Genomic DNA, 9,620 nt, shown 5'->3' on the forward strand with positions numbered 1-9,620 from the left:
TGCGTTCTTTGGAAACTGAAATTTGCTTTTATAGTGCATAGGACTAGATTCGACATTGCATTGCAAGTACTCCTATGTAATAATGAAACTAACGATGAAAATGTGAGCAAGGAGACGCACGCACGCACCGCCCCTGCTATGCTGAGCTCCATTTATTTTCCTTTCCCACGGCGAAGGCACGTCCACGCGACGAGCACAAAAGGCTGTGCTACAAGCAGGCATCGTGCATGGCCGTCCCATCGACGCGGGGGTAGGACTGCTCGTGACGCGCTAGCAGACCACATCCGAGGCGATGTGCTCGTGCCACGGCTTTGCTACACCTACCTAATTATTCTAGGTACAGCTACGTGAAAACTGATTTGAGGAGATTTGATTGGAAGGGAAAAATAGTCCGGGCCCACCCATGAAAATCAAGGGGAGAGAGAAGTAGATTATGAAGTTTAAGTAAGTTCTCCCCAAATCAGTTTCACATAGCTGTATGTAGAATAATTATGTAGGTGTAGCAAAGCTCATTGCTCGTGCGGTCGTGCCACTAGGTATAAAAAACCAGCTCATTGCTCGTGCGGTCGTGCCACATTTGTTCCAATCTCTTTTGTTTTTAGTAAATACATCGAGAGTTACAGAATTTGCATGCGACAGTCAGTTTAGTGCACAAATTTGTAAACTACGTGTTTCTGATAATCAAACTTGCACGGACGTGCAAATACTCACATTTCACCTACGCAGTCGTATCCATGGCCTGCGTCGCATGCCAGCTAGGCCAGGGCCCGCTGTCATCTGCTGTTGCATGGTATATTTTCAGAAAAACCCTCATTTTTATTTACATATTGTCCCCCTAAAATTAAATGAAAAAACAATGCCGAGGGTGGGATTTCGTACCCAGAACCTGCAGCAAGTAGGCTCGCGTGTAAACCACTACTCCAGCCAGTGATTATTAATGTTTGGAAAGAATGACCGGTCTTTATGTCCAACCAACACTGACGGAAAAATTTAAAACCAAACTTGTCCCGAAAATATTCATGCTTAAATAAAAGATACGTGAATTTTATTTTAAATGGTGAAAAGTTTTAGAAAAATATTTCTGCAATGAAAAAACATACGTTGCATTTTTTAAATGTTCATAAACATATTTAAAAAATGTTTATACAATGTAAAAAATGTTCATATAGTTTAAAAAATGTTTTCTAACATCCAAAAAATATTAACTATGTATTTGGAAAGAGTTTCAAAAACTTGTATTTGAAAAACTATTAATCATATGTTTAAAAAAATATTAAACTTATATAAAATTGTTTTTAGATGTATAACTAAAACGGATAGTGTTTATGAAATTAATGGACATCAAAAATTATATTTTTAAAAATGTTAACTATGTATTTGTAAAATGTTAGACGTGTATTTGAACATGTAATATTTTTTCAAAGAATATTAATCATGCTAAAAATGTTTCTGATGTATAGAAACATATTAATCATGTATTTGAAAAATGCTAATCATGCAATATTACATGTTAAGCTACATCTTAAGGGAAGTCTCACTATCTCAAAGAAAAAAGTTTTGAAAATAAATCCATACATATTGTTTTGGGTAGACATGAAGAACTGACAAGATAAAATGGTGTTTGTTCTTTAATATCATCATTTGTTCCTGTGGTGAGGATGGTTAAACCACACGCACGGGGGTGCGACAATGAGGTCGAACCGTGCCCTATGTTTCTTCGTTAAACTTTTCACCTTATTTGTACGGTCTGCTCTAATTAAAGGGATATAATTATTAGTTGTGCATATTAAACATCAACAAGCATTTGATCTGGTGGCTATCCTTACGGTGCTCCTTAAAGCAGGCCGTGGGTTCGAACTTTGCCAGCATTCATTTGGGCAAGGACATGTATACGTATCGCACCAATCCGATCATCAAGCAAGCTCCTCCCAATTCTACCATATCTTCTGCACACTTGAGACGGTTCAAAAAATGAAGAGATAAGGCGAAGAACGTGTGGGCCCACAAGATGAATGTCCAGCGCGCGGGAGGGCCATTGTGTGTGTCATATATGCTGGTTGATTTCGATCACTTACCTAATTATTCTGAGAAAACACTCAAAACGGTATGACACTATTGTACATTGTATATATGGAAATATACTTGATCCAAATTTATAAGGAAAACTAAGCCTAAAAATCTTACACCATCCCATTTTTTCTTTCGGCCCAAGTAGCGTAGGTCCCTCTTCCGGTTTTGAGAAGGCTTCCTAGACCTTTTTTCCTATTTCATTGGTTTTCTCTTTTATTTTTATTTTATTGGTTTCTTTCTTTTCTCCTTTTCTTTTAAATTTCATGATCATTTTTCGAATTTGTGAACATTTTGTTGAAATCATGATTGTTTTAAATTTACGGACATTTTTTTTGAATTTATGAACATTCTTTTGAAATCCTGAACAGTTTTTAGACTCTTTAACAATTTTAAAATTTGCAATTATTTTTGGAATAGTGAACTTGTTTACAAATTCGCGAACATTTTTTGAAATTAGTAAACAGTTTTTTTGAAATCATGCACATTTGTTGAAATGACAAAGTTGTCAATTCACGAACATTTTTTATAAAATTTGTAACATTTTGTAAAAGTAGCTAATATGTTTTGAAATCATGAACAATTTCTGAAATGATGTACATTTTTGTAATTTGTGATTTTTTTTGGAATCACGAATATGTTTTCTAAAATCATGAATACCTTTTGAATTTGCGACCATTTTTCAAATATTGGAACGTTGTGTCGAAACTCACGAACATATTTTTGAATTCATAACATTTTTAATATTCAAGAACATTTTTTTGAATTCACAAACAGTTTTTAATTCGATAACATTTTTTAAATTCTTTGAAATTTTGAATTTGATTTTTGTTTAAAATCCTGACCATTTTTAGTGAAGCAAGAAACAGAAAAAAAAATGAAAGGGAAAAAGGGACACTGTCCGGCTGATGAGCCAGCCAAAATGCATGTGCGAGAGGGAAGGGTGCATGTGTGTGCGTTCCCCATAATCCAGGTCGGGCAATAGGAGGTCCCATAATTGAGCAGATGGGTAGCACAGCTTGACACGATATAGCAGGCTTGCATGAGCAAGGCTGGCACACAAAAGACTCCCGAAGTGACTACTACACCGCATTAATGCCATCAGCCCATGGGAAATCTCTCAGTAGCTACTTCCTAGCTAGTATTCCCTCTGTAAACAAATATAAGAGTACTTAGAACACTATTTTAGTAATCTAAACGCTTTTATATTTTTTTACGTAGGGAGTACTACACAACACTCAAAAATAAAAAAGCTAGTGCTACACGAGTCAGCCTGGGCATTCGGTTAGACCGAATTGACCGATTTTTTTATTTTGATTATGAAGAATTTTGGTTTAAAAAAATTGTCGACCGGCCTTTTAAAATGCATTATAAATTGTTGGCCTGGCACCAACTCAAGCTGAACCTCAGAGTTACACATTAGCATGTCTCCATTTGCAACTTTCACATTGAGACTGTTGTAAGTTAGAGGGTTGCACCTGAATTCTCTGAACTAAAGCAGAGTCAGTAAAGTTGTGAGTGCTGCCAGAGTCCAGCAAAATACGCATATCACTACCGTCAAACCGAGGGAAATCCATTTTCGGTTTCCATGGTCTCCGTGGATGTTGTTCCGGACAAGTGGCCACAAACGCTGGCATCCGCTACTCCAAGCATTACTGTTGTTGCTGTTGTATTTGCGGTTGGGTCCCCCCCTCTTGATGATCCGAATTAAGTTGATGAGACAAACGTGTTACATGGAACAAATTGGAAAAGTTTGGGCCGCGGCGGAGGTCCTCGTCGCTGCCCTAGCAGATATGAGAGAGGGGGTGGGGATGCGCGGTGACGGAGAAGACAGGGACAGAGGAGCTCTATCGACCCTGGGAGAAGAGATGAGAGGTCAGCGGTGGCGAACTCTGGTCCGGCAGACAGTGGAAGTCCGGCCGGCGGGGGACGCATCGAGGACACCAGAGCGATCTGTTCTGCATGGCCGGCTGGCCGCAGCTGAGACACACAGACAGACAGTGACAAATAGACTGATTTGATTTTGTGTGCAAGCAACTTGAGTCCCTTTTTTTTGCAAAAACAAATGAAAATATGAACTGGGGTTGAATTTCTGTGAAAATTGTATATTCTGACTCGTGTTGTTTTTGGAACCAAAAGAAATATATTCTCCATTGGTATATATATTCTTCGTCGCCCCACTCACCCACTAACCGCACTCGTGCACATGTTCTCTTCCCCGCGTGCTCTCTGCAAGAGTCTACTCTCAGAGTATATCAATTTGTCATCTGAAATAAATATTCACAGACCTTTGAACGTTGTGATATCTGTAATATTCCCAAGGACATATAATCGTTGCCAACCCTTTTAAACTATTTGCAATTATAAGATGCAAATCTTATGCCTCTGTTTCAAAATAAATAAAACATGCAAATCACCATATCAGTCCAAAAATATTGTGCTTAGACGACCACCTATTTATCGAACATATTTGCAATATTGTTCTTTTTTAGGAAGTGGCAGTAGTGATTTCAGGTCCAAGCCCATCACTGGTCAATGCCAATGAGGCTAGGACAACACGAAATTCCTGCTATAACTTACACCTACATGACCAAAAAAAAACGTTTCTTATGATTCTGAAAACTCTCCGGTGTTCTTTAGAACTACATACAAGCCACCTTATATATGATAAGATAAAGTGGAAATATATACGTCAGAAATATAAATACCAAATGGAAACAAGAGATCAAGAAACAACAACAGGGTCTCTTCATCTCTTGATCTATTGTGCAATAGTATTTATATTTCATTTTGCATTATAACAAGTCATAAATATACTTAAATACCAAATGGAAACAAGAGATCAAGAAACAACAACAGGGTCTTTATTGTCTTCTCAACAAGACAAACTTGGAGCTCCCTCCAACTGAATCAGTTGTATCTGAATACACCAAGTATTGCTGTTAATAACACAGTTACAAAACATCATGAGTACGTCAAAAAACAAAGATGAACTGATGACGCATCTTCTAGTTGAGCAATGTGTGTGTGCAATGACAAGTTCAGTGTGTGTGCAATGACAAGTTCATGTAGGTTACCAAGGAATATTTTGCTTACAAGACGTTGAAACGTGAAAGTGTTGATCGCCTTCTTTGTTCAAGACGGTGGTCCAATCTCATAGCAAAATTTCTTCTCCGGCGATTCATTCTTGAAAGAAGCTATGGAAATACATGGCTCCATTGTTTCTTTACCACTTGCCATTTCATCATTGCTCGTTCGCTTTCTACTAGAGGAAGGTGCTTCATGTTGACTTGCAGCATCTGTAAATGGTAAGATACACACAGTTTTACTCACAATTCAATCGGTAACAAAAGATTCAGTCTATCACGACAGTTGCTAGTGCCAAATGGTGGTATTATCAGCTCAATTCGATAATCAGTTTCTTCAAATTTTCATGTCATGGTAATCAGTTGTCTGCAACAGGTGACAAGCAAAGAAACTTCAAATTCACTCATAGTCATACCTCTGCAAGCATAGGGTTGAGGTGTTGATCTCTCACACGTAGGAGTAGCCACCAACCCAGCAGGTGGCCATGGCATTTGGAAAGGGAAAGCCATGCAACGATGACATCGAAACTTGTCCTTGAGGCTCAGGTCCTTGAGATCAATGACGATATGAGAATACTTGCTACTCACACAGTAAACAATTGCTAGTCCGGCAGCCACCATATGGACGTCAAAGCTCCGGTTCAAGCTGGCAAGCTCGCCTATTTGGCTTTGCTTCTCCAACTCCCACGCATGCCCATCGCCGCCGCCCTTCTTCTTGAGCATCCACACTTGCAACATGGTTGCGCCGACGATATTCAAAAGGCAACACGCGCCGGCATCGGTGTCTCCAATGGCGTACACTCGTGTACGTGGAACTGGGAGCGGGACGATTGAGAACGCCATGGTGCTGGTGTCGAGCAAGAGCGAGGAATTCAGGTCATATCTCCAAAAGATGAGCCCGGCCGCGGCAGCGTGCATCGGCCGCCGCATGCGCTTCGCGGGCACGTCGATGCCGATGCCGATGCCATCCACGTCCACCCACGGGTGGACGCGCCACCCTGCCGTACATGAGCCGTACTCCATGGCTCGCATCCTTTGGCCGTCTCGCTCTCGCTGCACGGTGACCACGCGGAAGCAGCACGGCGCGCCACCTTCTCCATCTCCATGGCCGTCGAGCAAGCAGTCCGATATGTAGTCAGGCTCGGGGAGGGGTTCGTTCCGTGGACGGGGTACAGCGACGTGCCGGTGGGAGACGGAGACGGGGTCGTAGACGGAGAGGGAGTCGCCTCTGCAGAGGAGGAGGCGGCCGTTGCGGAAGTCCCGGAGGCGCCACGCCGGATCGTGCTCGAGGCGGGTGAGCAGGAAGTCGCCCCCGCGCGCGGCGGCTGCGAGGTCTGCGTCGGACCGGACGGCGGCCGCGGGGTGGAAGACGGGGAGCTGGTCGAGGTCCGCGTGGGTGACGAAGAGGCCCAGGACGGGCGACCAAGGGTGGAGCTCGCGGAAGCGCCGGAGGAAGCGGGGGCTTGAGGCGATGCCGCGCCAGCGGGGTGACGCGAGCGCGGCTCGAGCGAGGGAGGCCGGCGACGGGAGCCGGAGCAGGATGTCCTCGATGTTGTCGTCCTTGAGGGAGTCAAGGGTGGTGACCGCAGGGCTAGTCTCCGACGGCTCCATGGGGGGAGGAGCTGGAGGGCCGTACGTGGAGCGTGGCGCGGTGGAGCAGCCGAGGATCCGCCGGCGGTGGAACTGGCCATGTGGGTCGATCAGTGCAGAGGCATGAGGACTCTTCCGTGTGGATAGCTTCTCTTTTTTTTGCCGGCGAATCGGCCGATGACAACAAGCGGACCGTCCATACTTATTTAATCGAGCTGAGCCAACGTAAGCTACGTATTAAAAATTTCTTTTTGTCACTTGCGTTTGTTAGTTTCCCTAGGCCCCGTCGTGAAACACGGATCAGAAGTTAAAGTATTCAATGGAAGGAGACGTTTTCACTACGAGGCGCTTAAGATGACTTCGTAAAATCTCAAAATGATATGCCGGCTCAGTCTCTCGAAGATGCTCATAGGGGTAGGCTGCGAGTGTGTGCGATCATAGGAGTGAGTGTATGCGCGTTTATATGAGCGCTTGCGTTTATACCGTGTTCCAAAAAAAGTTGAAGTATAATTGTTTGTTTCTATTAGCTACCACGTCAACAAGTTCGTATGTTAATCCAATGATGACTCGATTGCAGAACAAAGATATTGATTTGGTTTGGTTATACTTCCTCGGTTCCTCCGTCCCATAATATATGTGCGTGTTTGACACTAGTGCGGAGGAAGTAGTATCTTACAATAGTCTGTGATGATTTTGTTTGGTTCTACGGGCCGATGATTATTGATCATGTGGATTATCAACGACGGCTGGGCCCGTGTTGATGCTAGCGACCACGATGGTGGTGTGAAGTGACTCATGCGTACTTTTTATCTCATGACTCTTTCGTGTCTTCTTCGACGATATTGTGGATATCAATCAATGGTCTGATAGTTGGCAATTGAAAGGTGTGTCTCTACCAACGAAATAGTTGTTACCTATTCGAATAAGCGACTCAAACAGGATATTCAAAATGTGCGAAGTTATAAAACTTTTCTTCACGAATTGCCCTCACTCCCTCCCGCATTGCCACGCCCAGGCGACTTGAGCGTGAATCCCAATTCCTAGGGCCGCTTTCCTTCCTCCACTTGATCCCCGCCAGCATCCTCCAGTGGCGGCGGGGGTCCTTCTCAGTGGTGCCCCATGGTTCCTTGGGCCATGGAGTTCGTGACCTGTGGCTTTGCTTCGTCATGCCTGCCACATCGGCTCCCATGCATGCCACCACTCGCAGGCCATCTCCGGTACATTTGGCAGTTGGATGGCGCCCTAAGCTTCTTCTTCTACTCCTCGTGTGGTTCTCCTCCCCCACACATGAGCATCTCCTGCACCGATTGAGGCCTCCTCTGACGACACCTGGGAGACTCCTTATTAGATCCGGCTAGAGGTGGCCAGATCTGGCCCTCCTGTGTGGCATCCTCAATGGGCGTCATCCCCGACCAGGGCCTGGTGGCTTTGTTGGGGTTGGCTCAAACTCGGATCTAGATCCGGCCAAGGTTTGGGAGTTTCGGTAGGGTTTGGCTGCTAGCCGAACCTGCCCATGGCTGACTGCCTGCCAGTCGTGCCCTGCGAGGTGTGCACGGGGGCTTGGCCCTGCCTCTCACTCTGTGGTGTCTGCCCTTGCACGCGGTGCATGATGGGGTCGGTCGGGTGCACCATGGGAAAGGATGGGTCTTTCTTCCCTGTTGCTGGTGGGTGGTGTGAGTGGTCAGGTTGTTGGTGTCGGTGTGCGGCGATGAGGTTGGGGTCTTGGATGGCGGGGCGACGGTCCCAAGTGGAGGTCCGCCTATTTCGCTCTTCGGCAAGCGTCATGGTGGCGATGGTGGTTGCCTCCTTTGGTCGTGTGGGCGGCTAGGGAGTTGTGTATGATAGTAGGGTTAAATCTTGCAAGCAATCTACCATAGTGACAAAAAATGAAAAATGGCTTGTATTGTGTTGTTGCCGCTAGGTATAAAAAGATGAGTGCGCAGTTTTCCTTTGAACACAGGGTGAAGACAATATATCATTCATGTCATCATACTTAATACAATACTCTGTTTTATTACTTAATACTTTAAGATGCATACTACATAGTGGTCCTGGGTGAAATATTAGCTATAGATGAAATTGGATAACGGTCTATAGATGTTTGGACGTGATGCTTATATGTAGTTATGCCATCCATAATCACAATAAAAAACTGTAATTCAATCGATACACTGCTTGTTTACCACACCATGCTATCTTTTGTAGAGAAACCACTAGAAAATCAAAACAAGCTTTGTTTAATTTGTTTAAGCACTCTGGTTCTGCCAGTTTATAAGTTCATTTGATTTTATCTCCCGCCTTTTGTCCATATATACTAGATGATGATCGTTTGGTTAGTCCACACAATGACTGCGGAGGAGGAATAACAAGCAGCAGCAGTGAGGTTACGCTTCGGCCAAAATATTTTAGCAATTTCAGTAGTGCACATGAATTCAAAAAAAATTCAAATGTTCAATTGAATTCAAGTGAATATTTTGGTCATTTGGGCGAAATGCAAACCGAAATCACTGAAAAATTCACTGAACTTCCGCGATTTCGGTTGTGCTGAAATTTTTCCAAAATTGAAATTGAAACCAGCAGTTGCATCTTGTCTACCAGATTGAAACATGGAACAAGCACATCGACCACAAACAGCAGATCGAGGAAAGGAGAAAGTGCATGATATAGCTAGCTAAGGCCTAAGGAGATCAGGCCAGACCACCCTCTCTAGTGAATTAAGCTGGTAATCTTTTATGTCCGCTATTATACCTGTGCTTTAAGTCGCAGTTCCATTCCTTGTTGGTATATAATTAGTGTCAGTTGGAATCATTATTAAATCCCTTCGGTGTGTGTTAAAACTACTTAGAAAAAAGCTAAGCTGGTCGATACTTGCACCTA

Source organism: Aegilops tauschii, chromosome 1 (genome assembly GCF_002575655.3).
Source record: "Aegilops tauschii subsp. strangulata cultivar AL8/78 chromosome 1, Aet v6.0, whole genome shotgun sequence".
NCBI lineage: Eukaryota > Viridiplantae > Streptophyta > Magnoliopsida > Poales > Poaceae > Aegilops > Aegilops tauschii.